General features: G+C 39.9%; 1 protein-coding gene and 1 pseudogene across 2 annotated transcripts in view; one reads left to right on the forward strand and one right to left on the reverse strand.

The window, feature by feature from the left end:
* Positions 1 to 15288, reverse strand: part of LOC146480926 (uncharacterized) — a 142848-nt pseudogene that overhangs the window by 125270 nt on the left and 2290 nt on the right. Inside the window, exons 2-3 of the transcript XR_014864497.1 lie at positions 4305 to 4976; positions 2976 to 3515 (exon numbers count right to left, since the gene is read on the reverse strand). The product of XR_014864497.1 is annotated as an uncharacterized LOC146480926 (transcript). The remainder of the gene's footprint in view (positions 1 to 2975; positions 3516 to 4304; positions 4977 to 15288) is intronic.
* Positions 1 to 15288, forward strand: part of LOC146480930 (uncharacterized) — a 122791-nt gene that overhangs the window by 84956 nt on the left and 22547 nt on the right. The window lies entirely within an intron of this gene.

A 15288-nucleotide genomic window follows, 5' to 3' on the forward strand; every position in this document is an offset into this window, starting at 1 on the left:
TTTTTTTAGACTTTGCATAATTGAAAAGTGTGTCTAGCTAATCCGGGCTCAGTTCGCTCGAGCAGAGATGAAAGTAATTGCCATGTTTTGACTGAGGAAGGATCGATGTATTCAGTTATACTTAGGAAATATTTACAGCTATGAAAATGTCTGTGTAACGAGAAGCTGAAAAGTGTAAAATTTCGAGTGCTTGAGAGGTGAAATCAGAGCTTCCGGTAGGGTGACCGTTTTTCTTGGTTTTCTGCCATTATATGAAATATTTCAAAATACTAACTGAATATCCTTAAGTTACTTACCTAGGCCTTCAAACTGGCAAAGTGTGAGCAAAATCGATTTTTTGACCTTGGCCACATGTTTTAATCTTTTTTTTTTTTCCTATTTTTACTGACATTGCCTCTTAACTTGCCAAATTTGCCGCTTGTCATAAAAATACACGGCTTATGACCATTTCCATGGAAACAGTCCGTATGGTAAAATCCCGACCAAGAAAGAGCCAATCAGATCGCACGGACTACCTTGCCATATAATAAAGCAGTTTATTTCCAACCACTGCTAAGGCTGAAAACCTTGAAGAACGAATACGTTTGTCAGTAAAAAAAACACAGACAGTATTGTTTATTTTGCTGCAGTGGGATTGTGTCACCAAAACGCATCATATGTCAAACTTTATACAGATCGAAAACGTGTTACAACACTTGAAAACAGATTACTCAATTAACAAACTGTGTACGACTTAAACTGATCGTACAGTCACGTCTTGCTGTTAGGAATAACGGAGATCTGGCAAGCATGGACGACACCACGCGAAAGCTTACAAGAGAGAGGAGAGAGAGCCCCCGGAACTAAGAGAGCCACCGAAAATTAAAGTGCTGGCGTGGCGACAAGTGTTCTCAAAATCTCCCGGTTATTTATTGGAGATAACATGTCAACCTCGAGGTAAGAATTACCGACGAAAGAATTTGAGAAGGATCCAATCCGAGCCTAGAGATAGCTTATAGGTAGTTGTGGTGATATATAGTAGGTCATTTTATACTAGATATAGCTCTCGCTAAGTGCCAACGAGCAGGCATTGAAAAGAAATAGTAATTGGTCATTTGAAGACAAAGAGTCATGTTTTGGGCACGGCATTTTTTGTAGTGAAGTATTGAAGACAATTTGAAATGTGTTGCATTGTTATGTGAATATTTCGATCGACGGCGGAGAATTGCCAAAATGGAAAGAGATTTTTGGTTTTAAATTATCGCGATATTACGGTTTTAACAAAAGAATACAGAACAAAAATGAACCCAACAATAACTTTTTATCTTCTTAAGCTGTAGACAGTAACAATTTCAATGTTATGACGTACTTGGACAATGAACAATAGTATTGTACATTTCATTGACAAAAACGTTCTTTGAGGCTTTACACAGAAACTTACATGCATTTCGTTCCGAGGCTTGTTGTATAGTTAAGTGAAATCTTTAACATGTGAGCATAAACAGTAACAAAATATTTCAATTATTTTATGTTTTTCGTATTCGAACAGTTGGCAAAGGACATGCACAAACTGTTTGCTTTGTGATGCATGGGCCAGTCCGATGTTAATGGTATTAACCCATTATGCACCAGCCGTTTCCAGAGGTTTTCCAAAATTCAGCAAAATTGGCAAAGTAGTTATTTCCTACCCCATGTGCAGTAAAAATACATAACTTACAGGGCAAAAACAAAACAAAACACCACCACTTTGGTCTAAGATAGTTAAAATTACTAATTATGGAATAAAATACACTAGTTGCCGATTAAAAATTTTCCAAACAGCAAACTTGAAGGTACAAAAATTCCGAAATTTCGATGAAATTTGATCCGCGCATCACATGGGTGAAATTTGAATCGTCTCGAGAGCAAGTGTTTGTTTACTCAAGATTACAGTTCTCACGTTTTCTCAATGAAAATCGACAGTGAATAGAACAGATAGAAAGAAAACCACACAGAAAGCTTTCCTAAATGAAACATTTATTCAGAAAAGTCTTTGTTTACGCCTTAGAAAGAAACGCGTATAATAATAAATGCGAGACGAGAGACGCGCAAGCGATTTGAAGGAACTACAAGTCCATTTCGAAGCGAATTTATCGACCCGTGCGGGGCACTTTTTTCAAATATTTCGCAAAAACTGTTCAGAGTACAAAGAATCGGTCAATTAGTATAGTATTTCCGTACAAATTCACAATCAAACCTGTAATTTTTTGGCTGTTGGATTCCCAGAATGTAGCTTGCTCGCTCGTCGCTTGAAACGTTAATTTTTGCTTTGAATTTGATTAAGTTACTGTAAATCTCAGTTGCTTTGATTGCCTTTTGCTCGCTGGCGGTGACAAAGTTGGCTCACTGGCTGACGTCGAGTTTACTCTCGTGTGGTTCGCTGGCCGATAGTTTGCTACAGTTGTCGTTTGCTTTAGCTTTGCTTAGATTGAATTCAGTTTAAAGAGGTTTCTCAGTTTCTTTGATTGCTTTATGCCCGCTGGCGTTGTCTGGATTTGGCACGCTGGCCGAGTACTCTTTTGGCTCGCTGGCCGATTGTTGAGCTTGCTAGCTCGATCAATATACCACAGTGGCACTTAACTAAAGTACACTCACGTAGAATTGGTAATAAAAACAAATAAACCTTATGGCGTTTTTCTTGCCTCAAACTTGGTCTACACTCGATAAATGCCAAAGCCGGTGAGCATCGACGATCAGAATCATGCGATTGACATCACAATCTCTGCGAGCTACGATTGGTCCGTTGCAATTTTCATTACGTCATTGGAATCTCAAGAATCTTACCTTACACTCAGGAATCTTACCTTACAAACATTTCTCTCGATCACTCGAGATTTTTTCCGCCAGCACAGTACTTTCGCACGGCTCTATAATGCTGCCGCCTCGCCAGCCTCGCGTCTTCGCTCGGCTGACTCGTTGGCAATTAACACTAAGTAGTATCTTCAGTAGTAACATACCCCTTTGAATTACGGTGTAGGTCCCAGTCTCGATGGCGAACACTCCAGCACTTGTTGCTACACATACGTAATATCCTGAATCGCTCTTTTGGAAGCCTCGAATAACTAAATCGCCATTACTTTGCTGGCTCCGTCCAGCTGGCAGTAGACCTCCTTGTTTTCTCCAGCTGATGATTGGTTGTGGATCACCAGTAGCGCTGCAGTTTAACGTCAAAGTTTCGCCTGAATATAAAGCAACCCTCGCCGGTGGCTTCACTGTAAATCGAAGTAGGGAAACAACAACTAGCAGTGTTTTCCTTTCAACACTTCCTAGAACGTTTGTTGCTGAACAGAAGTATGCATCTGAATCACTTTTAAGAACATGTAATATTTGTAGCCTGCTGTTTTTATACCTCACCCTCTCCTGGGATAACTGGCCAGATAATTTTCTCCAAGTGACAACTGGGGTAGGGTGCCCAGTGACGTGACACGTTGGAAAAGTAAAGTTACTTCCTTCAATGGCGTAATGAGGTCCAGCATGAAGGGAGACACGAGGACGAACTGCAACGAATTAAATATTATTTGATGTTGATACTGCATCAATGGCTAAGGGGTATCCATTTACAAACCTGCATGGATGAAGAGCGCACGTGACAACTAAGAGATAAGATACTTGCCTAAGCAAACAACACGACCCCGCCAGAATTCAAGAGGCTAGTTAGCCTCCTACCACCGACCCTGCGGTATTCCAATTGGAGAAACGACGGTCTAAACCCCACACCACCGCGCCCCAAGTGTTTTCTGTAAATCACGTCTAGTTTGTTTCTAGTTTGATATTTAAAACAGAAGCTGTGGCTATAATGATTGGAATGAACTCTAAATTTGACAACTTGTTTCAACTGATGACATTAAACCTCGGTAATTCATACTTTGGAGGATTTCTTTTTTGACTTGCGTAAGCACTCAATTTAACGTTCGAATTTTGTCTGTCTCCGAAGTTGCTGATTCCTAAAATTGCAGCTTACATTTTTGGAGGCCACAATACAAAGCACCCCTTAAGGCATGATCCAAGTTTACGTACGAGAGAAAGGGAAAACGCTTTGTTGTCTTTATGACAAGAAAGATACTTCATTCTCGCCAAGTCACTTCAGGAAAGCTGTTCGCTTATTTTTTTCAACAGCATGTCATGTTTCTTTCTTTCAATTTTGTGTGAAATTTCTTCACAGATATTTTCTTGATCTCTGTATTTTTACTTGAATTGTGAATCGAAGCATGTAACGTTTTCAGAAGCAAGTAGCTCGCTTAATAGAAAGTGAAACAGTGATTCATCCAGTAATATAAACAACTTACCATTTACTACAAGCTGCACCATGGACTCTGCCTGTCCTAGGATGTTTGATGCTGAACATTTGTATACACCCGAGTCACTTCCAACCACCGTTTTTAAAAGTAAAGTTCCTCGTGAAACTGCTGACTGAGTTATGTCTGACCGGCCGTCCCGTTTACTCCATGTTATTGTAGGCTAAGGGTTACCACTGACTGAACACTGAAACGAGGCTGTTCCTTTTTCGTTAACTGTCAACTTAGCGGGAGAAACAGCAATAACAGGAGCTGAAATCGATTTACCAGGCTCTCCCTTAGTTCCCGGCATGCCCGCAGGCCCCGTGTCTCCTTTTCGTCCTATTGGTCCAGGTTCACCCTGTGGTCCCACAGGTCCCATGATGCCTTGTTTGCCACTCTTTCCAGGTGATCCCATAACACCTTGATCTCCTTTGTTTCCAGTTCTCCCTTTCTGTCCCCTTCGTCCTCGGGTTCCTTTTTCTCCCCTCGGTCCAGGTGGACCAGGAGGTCCTGGTGGACCTGGCGAGCACGCCTCATCCTTTGTTTGGCAGAGCTGCATTCTAACGTCTGGTAACAGTTTGTTGATTTTCAGCATCGTGTTCTCTGTTCTTTTAGCTTCTGTTGTGTTCTTTGTTGAATCATCGTGGCGCCTGTTCCTCTCAAGTTTATTTGATTGGCGTCCTTTAACCGAAAAGAAAACGGTTTTGAAATATTGCTTGATCCCAGATATACTTTATCATATATCATAAAAGTGGTGGTCGGTAAGCAAGTGTTACAAAACAAGTGCATCTCGAAATTTACTTTGCTGATCTGGCTGACGCGCACGTGATCATGGCCAGGCACCTGTACGTACATGGCGCTTTTAAAAACTGTAAACAGTTTTATATTTTTTTAGTTTTATATTTGAAAATGGTGGTTATGGATAGATTTTTTTCCGAAAAAGTTGACGCTGTTCCAGGATCTGTATCACTGTAAATTAAAAAGAAAACTGACACTAATACTTGAACGTCGATTTTTTTCGCAGAGAAAGCAAAGCTGGCGAGATGGGCTCTCGCATCTCTTGTGCCTTCTTTAAGCTGAAAAAGGTCTTCACCACCAGGGTAGTCCTCGCTTGGCCCACAAACAGTACTTTCACTGTTTACGGTTTTTAAACACGCCATGTACGCGCAGGTGCCTGGCCAGGATCACCTGCGCGTCAGCCAGATCAGCCTAGTGAATATCGAGTTGTAGTTGTTTTTTAACACTGGCTCATTGATTTGAGCCGTCGCTGCTAAAGCGACCACTCAAAACAACACGACAGGAACAAAGTCACATGTTTTTTCTCCACTGATTTTACTGATCGACTGTTTATTTAAGAAGATAAAGGAGCTGTAAAGTTTTATTTGCCGTACTTTTGCCTGCGACATCGAAATGGTATGCACATTTGTTGCACTTAGTAAGCTTATTGACCGGAATAAATATATTTTCTAGAGTAGAATAGGAAAGAAATCTGGGATCGAAAAACATTGGCTGGCTGTCTTCAGTCAGTCGGATTAGTTTTAGGGCCTAATTTGTGATGTTTGGAAACATTCACGGGCTCCAGATGTCAAGTGTTTGTGAGTAGGTGTTGATCTCATAAATCGTGACGTGAATTGTGAGCCCCAAGTATCACACGCATATTCGATCTTCCCTGAGTGGGAACGAGTTTGAATCAGAGCTTGAAACTTGGAACAAACAAAGTCCTTTTCTTCGTCTTTTGAAATATGAGATTTTTTTTTTTGAGAAAATTACATACTAGAGACACTTTTATTTAAATGAAAATAAGCATTAGTTTCAAGGCCGTAGCGTACACAAACTTGCATGCTTTGGAAAGCAGCCAGCGAGTTTGGAATGTTTATTGTATTAATTTTCTTGTGGGATGATGATCTAGGTTTGTGTGAAGTTTCCAGTTTATTGGGTTATTTCACACCGTGAACGGGGCTTCGTTCTTTGACCTAAATTTTCTTGATTTTCATCGGCCTGTACCTTGGAAATTTAAAATATGATTTTGGAAAATAGTTAATCCAAGGGTACCTTCAGACGAAATATCAGATATTCGACCAAGTGGTCGCTGAAATGCAGTTCTCGATTCTTACAGGCAGCCGATCTTAAGAAAAACTGCAAATCTTTCTTATATGGCCGCTTAATCACGAGATAAATCAATTGCAGAACCCTGATAGGACCACACAAAAGGTGGCAATGACCCTTTTTAAAATCAATCGAATGGCCGTATATGTTCCTCTCTCGAGATAGGTGGACTTTAGGACCCTGGTTGCCTCTGGTCACGTGTCTGCGCACGACAAACGTCTCCTCAGTCGAGGTATACTCGCTCTCGATTATTTTGTTCGCAAGAGCCGAGGGTTGTCCAATACACCCAATCTGACTCGATTCGTCTGGGATTATGACAAATCGACTCGAATCGATCGATTCGTTTGCCCTTGTAGTCGAGCCGTCTAACCGGAAGTCGATTGGCTAGACACTTAGGGGGTGTTTACATGATACCGGCGCGACTTTCATTCCGGTACGAGTTCACTCCAGTTCCCTCTGATGGCTCTGTATTCGTTTACATGATATCAGCACAAAATCTTGTACCGAAGCGAGTCATACCGGTGCGAGTTCACCCCGGTAACCGCACCGGGGCGAGATTTTCATTCCGGTACGAAAACTCGTTCCGATGTCATGTAAACGCGGTACGGCCGTTCGCTGCAGCATGAAATCACTCTCCTGGGAGTCTAAAACGGATAGCGCATGAGCAGTCTTCGATATTCAATTCAATATGGCGCAAAAATCACGTCGGTGGACAAAAAGTATCCCTTCATGTAAACACGGTATGAAATCACAATGTCATACCGGTATCAAACTCGCACCGGTGCGAGTTTTCACATGTAAACACCCCCTTAGTTAAAACACGGCAGGCCGGCCTTGAGGGCAATCTCGTACCCAGAGTCCTCAGGCTTTTTGGTCAGCGGGGCGGCGCCAGGAGAGACTCTGGGATAATGGAAAAATATAGTTTTTTTGATTGGTCGTCTGCATAACAATGGAAGACCGACAGGAAGTCCGTTGGTCATTTGCGGAAGTTAACCAAACCGGAAACCCCCCTACCAACTTTCCTTGTTTTGGAGGGAGATTTGAAATGTCAAACTCGGAGTTTTGTAATTTTTAGGTGTGTGTCACGGTTATTTTATTTTACTTTTTTCACACCAAAAATTAGAAACACTCCAATTCAAAGACAGGTTTTGAATTATGTCAGTGAAACAATTTCTAGCCGGCTAAACATCAGCCGTTTTGTCGTACGAAGTTTGCCACTACTGTCATACGACGGTAAATCACGTCAAAATGCAAACAGCTTAAATTGATTACTGTCGCTGTTGAGAAAAATTACTTTTGGAAAATATCATTATATCAGTCAGTTTGGGAGAAAAAGCGGTAGGAGAACGAATTGGTGAAGCCGTTCGCAAGTATGGAAACATTAAACGTAATAGAGAGGACATTGGTGTCGTCAACGTTCTGAATAATTCGAACATGTTATTTACTAGTGAAGGTTATCATGGAAAAATAGAGAAGTTCTTTAACATCTATAAATTTTGTTGTGGATAAAAATTTGGAGATGACTGATCTGTTGTGGAGTGGAGTCCATCTCAGGTTGCCGTTTCGATTAATTCCCTTTCGGTTTTGCCACAAGGGAAACACTGAAGACATCTCCACGATGATCAAACGCCGCATACGAGAGCAAAAGTTTCACTTTTTTCAGTCACGGCCCATGGCCAGTTTGCCAAAGAAAAAAATTCAGAAAAAATTGCCCCTTTGAGGCGGAGGTAATGGTGTGTTGAACATTTTTCTTAAATTTTGAGAGATTTTGTTTTGAGAAATTTTGTCAGATTTTTTTCTCACTGTTCCATTAATTCCATGCGAAATAAGAACAATTAATTATTTGTCCTAAAAATTGTATAAGGCCGTGGTTTTAGGTTACCTTCAGATGAAAGTTTAATCTCAAATGTAGTAGTACATACAGATTTGAAGTTTACTTTTACAGTATAGGGGCAGTTGAGAATAAAGACTTGTTGCCTGTTACTTACAATCATCTTCTCTGCAAGAACGTCAACACACTGTGACGGTGAAGAGCCACCCAACTTGGCCAGTCAAAAAACAGGTGTAGATAACACTGAAGCCTAAAGCTGGACTTCGAAATGCAGAAGTACCTTAAAATCTTTACATTTATTTATTTCCCACACGTACACAGACAAACAAATAAAAGATAAAAAAAAACTCAAGTAGTGAAGAGGATCAGGCTCAATAAAAGATACCATGAGGCTTATGAATATTAAGCCTCCTCAATCTTAAAAATAAACAAAAGTTATTACATAATATATTGCTTGGAGTTTTTTTTATAACTAAACAAGTAATGTACACTGAGTTTAAAATAAAGATGGCAAAAATTTGAAGGTAATGATAGTTTAATTGTACTCTGTTAATGTACTGTTCATTAATATGTAAGTAAAAACAATCTAACTTTTTTAAAATATTATTTTTCCCTTCATCTGACAAAACATACAAATACTCCATTGAAGAAGTATGAGACAAGGAAACTGTGGGTTCCCTTGTAGACAAGTGTGCAATCATGCCTAAAGTACCAGTTGTTGAAAAAAAAAATTGATGAGCGGTGGTGTGACTTTCTGTGCTATATGTTATGAGGAAGAACACTGAAGTCTTCCCTTGAAGGGTTCAATTGGGACGCTATTATATTGAGGAGATACAAGAGAAGGCCCCTGCTCGATTTCATTCCACTGCAAGTGTACCCGTTGTACATAAACATGGAAGCCAAGTACCCCAAGTTTGTGTGGCATATGACCTGCAGATAATGCTTGCACAGCCTTGTGCAGAAAGTGACCACTTTCATCATAATTATATCCTTATCAAACACTCCACTTGTAATTGGCAAATTTACTGACATAATTATTTTGGCAGTGGAGGGATTTTACTGAATAATTTGGTGAAAACAACCCCGTCTATCATTTCTTCATGTAATATTCATTCATGTAATTATTATAATATTTGCTAGTAAATATTAGCAAGAAATTTGTGGTAGCCAGCAGGTTTAAGCGTAAAAATTATACTTCTCAGTGAATCCTACCGTTTATTGTTATTTTGCACTGATAATCAAACAAAAGAAAAACTTTCAGACACTACAATACTAGCTTGCAAAAAAACTGCATTCAATATTTATTAAAGAGTGACAAGTCTATAAAATATATATGTTGAACATTCCAAGGATTCCAATGGGTCCTTTACTCCCTTCCCCTTCCCTGTTAAGGGGTAACTAATAAAATTATGTGTAACCATTATCTCATCAAGTATGTAGAATTTTTAAGTATAATTTGTTGACAAAACTGTTAAATATAGAGTGATTATAGATGAAACATGAAGTTTTACAGTCAATGCTTGTTAGACCCTCCCGCCCCCCCCCCCCCCCCCAAAAAAAAAAAAAAGAATTACTATTCAATCTATCTTATGGGTGAAAGAAACATCACTAGCTATAGCCTTATTGTTTATTCTGCTAACCAGCTAAAAAGAAATTTGAAACATCTTTTTAGATATAGTTTTGTAACTGATGGTATGACAAATTTAAATGATTTTGAATTATTATTTTGAATGTGTATTTCTATTGTTCTAGACATTTGATCAATGCAGCTGATAAGGCTTGGTCCAGTCCCACAAACATTATGCAATATGCTGGATGACTTACATTGTGGCCTAATAGACAATCAGAGCCCAGGAAGGGCTTGAAATAAGAGTCAAGTTTGACAATTTTCAGTTTTAGTTCTTAGCTAACATTATTGTCAAGGGACCACAAATTCCCACAAGCGCTGGATAATTTACACAGTTCAGCAAAGGTCTCACAACACTGTGCCAATCATTCAGGATATTGGGGAGTTTGACAATAGTAATCATCTGTCGTCAAAGAAAGAGCTGCAAGATCAGAGAAGAGATTATATTATACAATTCAGCAGAGTGTTGGTTGAGTATAATACTTCCCTTGCCTGACGTCAATTAAACGTGTGATACCAAATCACATCACCATCCAGTACTCAAAAGAAATGGCAAATCCTTCAGAAATTATCAATTTACCAGTAATGTGCCCTAATCAATCAGAATACATTAGGTAATGTGTGTCAGTATCTGAGCTATCTGACTCAGCTCTTAGTTCAAGTGTGCACTTCAAGTTCAAGTGTGTCCTTTTTGTAAACCACTTTTTAGTGAAAAAGTTTCCTCATTAAAGATTGTCATTATTATTATTACCAGATGAAGTCAGGCCCCACCAAAATTATTTCAATTTATAATATAAACACACATTTCCCCAATCTTTCGACCCCTTCCCTGTGCTTCTTACACAGCACCCAAAATTACAAGAGAACTCACATAAGATAGTTTTAAATTATTTTACCTTGATTACATGTATACAAGAACAGACTAAGGAGATTATACGCATGGTATAGAAATTTACTCACTAAATGAAATATTATAGTCAGGTTATCAACAGTCTCTCAACAATCACATTATAACCAATTTACTGATGAGAGGGGGCATGATTACCACTCTCCATACAGTTCTCATATAATTACTCTGTGGTAAGGCAGAATAGTTAACAAATTAAACCTCAACACAACTCACTATCCTTATTTTCAAAGCCTGTTGGCACAATTATCCAATCTCTGTTATACTACTTCATTTTATTTCTAGATACATTATTAGTATACCTGGGAGCAACTCTACAGCACTAAAAGCATGCAAGATGTGAGCACTCTATATCAGTTTTTGGGACAAAAAAACCTAAATTTACAACAGTAAATATTACTTATTTTAAGAGGTGATTTAAATTATTGTCAAATGGTAACATGTATGTGTTCATTGAATCCCATTTGGACGTAAACTGTTAAGGGAAGGGGAGAAGGTAATTTGAACATAAATTGAAGACACAGTCAGCTGCTCAGTTCTGTGAGAGGAGAAGTGATGGTTCCTTTTTATTTGTAAGTATAAACAGTAATAAAGAAATATGTTACTTGTCTGTTGTAGCAACGTCAAATCAAGTCCACCTTTCGCTCGCTCTTACATGAAAAAAAATCCAGTTGCTTTGATCCGCTCTTACGGGAAAAAATCCAGTTCCTTTTGATCGCGTGTAAGAATCAATTTTGGCTTTTTCGAACAGTTTCAAGGCCCGATAAAACCTTCAGGCCCAATAACAATAACACGGCTGCCATTTTGGGGCATTTGACTTCCGTTTTAATCTTAAGCATGCGCACTAAGACCGGAATCCCACGTTTTCTGGGATAAGAAATTCCATTATCCCAGAGTCTCTCCTGGCGCCGCCCCGCTGACCAAAAAGCCTGAGGACTCTGGGTACGAGATTGCCTTGAGGGAGGGTAGAAAATGTCGACGATTCGACTCGATTCGACTCGAATCGATTGATTCGTTTGCCCTACAGTCGACCCGTCTTACCAGAAGGCGAGTCGCTAGACACTTTGTTAAAACACGGCAAGCCGGCCTTGACTGAGAGCAGAAAATGTCCACGATTCGACTCGAATCGATCGGTTCGTTTGCCCTTGTAGTCGAGCCGTCTTACCGGAAGTCGATTCGCTAGACACTTCGTTAAAACACGGCAAGCCGGCCTTGACTAAGGGCGGAGCAAGGTTGACGTATATTTCCTTTGCCATATACACGGTAAGACGGGTCGACTGCAAGGGCAAACGAATCGATCAATTCGAGCGATTCGAGCCGAATCGAGTCGAATCGTCGACATTTTCTGCTCTCCCTCATAGCCCGCAAGCGAATTGACTTCCGGTAAGACGGGTCGACTGCAAGGGCAAACGAATCGATCGATTCGAGTCGAATCGAGTCGAATCGTCAACATTTTCTGCCCTTCCTCATAACCCGCAAGCGAATCGACTTCCGGTAAGACGGGTCGACTGCAAGGGCAAACGAATCGATCGATTCGAGTCGAATTGTCAACATTTTCTGCCCTCCCTCATAGCCCGCAAGCGATTCGACTTCCGGTAAGAAGGGTGGACTGGAAAGGCAAACGAATCGATCGATTCGAGTCGAATTGTCAACATTTTTTGCCCTCCCTCATAGCCCGCAAGCGAATCGAGTTCCGGTACGACGGGGCGACTGCAAGGGCAAACGAATCGATCGATAGCGGCCTTGCGAAGCTTTTATTCACGACCTGACTTCCGGTGAGTCGAATCACCTTCGCTTACTGACGATTTGACTCAGATTGGGTGTATGGCAAGAGAAATGCATGCGTTGTTTCATGCATGCCGTCTGCAGAAAAATCACATATTTATGTAGAATCTAGTAAGGCAGAGGTTGATAGTGTAATAATTCTAAAACCTAAATCGGATTAATTTATTTATACAGAGGGACTATTTCATGAAATTCTATCAGAAAAGTTACCTATTCAAGCTTAAACTGCTGTAATAAGTACATTTTTTGCTCTTAAAATGAAATTTAGTTCATACATAATTCTTTCAGTAACAGCACTAGCAATTAATCACTCACACAAAAATACAAATACAAATTTCTGCTTATTTAATTCGCGAAGCACAATAAAAATAAATATTTAATTTGTCACCGATTTTCTGCGCTCTGAGCTCAATGTTTTTTCATAACGAATAAAATAACATAAAAATACGTTTGAATTATTTTCACACGCGGCTTGCAAGCCGTGCTTTAGTCCATTGGTATTTCTGAACAATTACAATTTAGTCAAATGCGTCGGCTGCTGACATTGTATTGCCAAAAATAGTATGATGTGAGTAGTATATAAGTATTGTAGCAATATTTTTGTATTGTAAGATAGTAGCGTAAGATTGTCTTGTTGGATAGTATTGTATTATACTGTTACTTAATAGAAGAACTGTAATGTAATTTAAGTAATGTATTATGATGTTGTACTGTAAATAATGAGCCTCTCTATGGGTATCCACGGTCTTCGTTTCTTCGCGATTTTTTCGCAAATCTTCGTTTTTTAGGAAGATCTTCGTTTTTTCGGATTGAAATGGTTTAAATGTTTATTCAGTGTTATTGACAGTTGAAAAATATTTCACTCCAATAGCAAATTGCATAACTCACTATTTAAATGCACGAAAAGCAATACAAACAGTTATTGAAACAACAAAGAATTGTTGGTTTCTTTGGCGACGTTTTAACCCCATTTTAACATGCTAGCAACTGATGAGATTCCAAGAAATCGAAACTGCAGTCTTGCATGAGAAACAACATTAGACACTCGCCAGAAGAAATTTCACTAGCATCCTAGAGACTCACAAGAGAGTTGTCTGTCTTAGCTTTAAATATCTGCTGCGGATGCGAGCTAAGCCAGAAAATAATGGAGGTCATGATGTCATCTCTAAGAAGACTTGAGCTGTTTTCAGATAAGGCAACTCAGAGAGCTATTAGACAGCCCAACAAGCTATAGCTCTCGAAAGCGAGAGACAACAATGATAAGCTTTGTAAAGCCGACGAGCATCTGTTAGACACTCATATCCGTGCAATCTTCACGCAGCGAGATACAATAGCAGAAGCATTAATTCACGAGTTAAGAAATCCACGGATCCTGTGTCTTTACAGACAACCGATCTATTTAGCGCTACCTAAAATCTTAAAGTCAATACAAGCCGATACGCCTGAACAAATGTCAAAGAGCTAGCATGCACAATGGCATATCAAAACCTAATCCTTAAGATCGGGACACACGAGGGGACTAGTCGCACGGACTTGTTTCAGGGAATAGTCCGCTGTAGGGTTTACACGATGGTGACAAGTCGCAGGAACAAGTCCCTTGAACGGTTTACTCGCGGGGACCTGTTACACATCAAAATAGCAAAATTTAGAGCGACTTCACTGAAATTCAGGGAAACGTAGAGACGAAAAAGGAGTTGTCCTAAACAGTGAAACCGAAAGTTACTAAATTTTAAAACCCCAAAACATTGAATTACACTCACACGTCAATAAAACAGCACGTTGTCGATCTATAAAATTAGTCCGTCATTTACAATTTCCAAAAGGTTTTTTTCTTTTTTAGAGTTCGGTATACTACTAATTCAAAACAGAAAAACAACAGCTATTCAAACAGGGGCTTAAACACAAACAAAACTAAAATACTTCTTCAACCTCACCGTCGGCCGCCACCTTGAAACGGAGTTTGTAAGGGGTTATGGGAGCGAAAATACGGATCAGCGATTGGTTTATTTTCATTTTGTCGCAGGGACTTGTCCCACGAACAGTTCACACGCAGGGAGCAGCATAATTTGAGGGGACAAGTCCCGGGGACTTGTCCCACGAAATCAAATATGGTTTGAATTCGTGCGACAAGTCGCAGAGACCAAATTTCGGTCCCTGCGACTAAATTTTTTTATGAAAATGGGTAGTTCACACGAAGGGACTTGGGCCCCGGGACTAGTCGCGGGGACTAGTCCCTTCGTGTGTGCCGACCTTTAAGGTCGTTATACAAAGGGACTAGTCCCCGCGACTAGTCCCGGGGACCATGTCCCTTCGTGTGAACTACCCATTTTCATCAAAAAAGTTTAGTCGCAGGGACCAAAATTTGGTCCCTGCGACTTGTCCTACGAATTCAAACCATGTTTGAATTCGTGGGACTTGTCCCCTCAAATTATGCTGGTCCCTGCGTGTAAACTGTTCGTGGGACAAGTACCTGCGACCAAATAAAAATAAACCAATCGCTGATCAGTATTTTCGTTCCCATAACCCCTTACGAACTCCGTTTCAAGATGGCGGCAGACGGTGAGGTTTGACAAGTAAAAGGCCCTGTTTGAATAGCTGTTGTTTTTCTGTTCTGAATCAGTAGTATATCGAACTCTAAAAAAGAAAAAAAGCCTTTTGGAAATTGTAAATGACTGACTAATTTTATAGATCGACAATGTGGTGTTTTATTGACGTGTGTGTTTATTTCAATGTTTTG

This window comes from Pavona decussata, unplaced genomic scaffold (genome assembly GCF_977016875.1).
Source record: "Pavona decussata unplaced genomic scaffold, jaPavDecu1.1 SCAFFOLD_51, whole genome shotgun sequence".
NCBI lineage: Eukaryota > Metazoa > Cnidaria > Anthozoa > Scleractinia > Agariciidae > Pavona > Pavona decussata.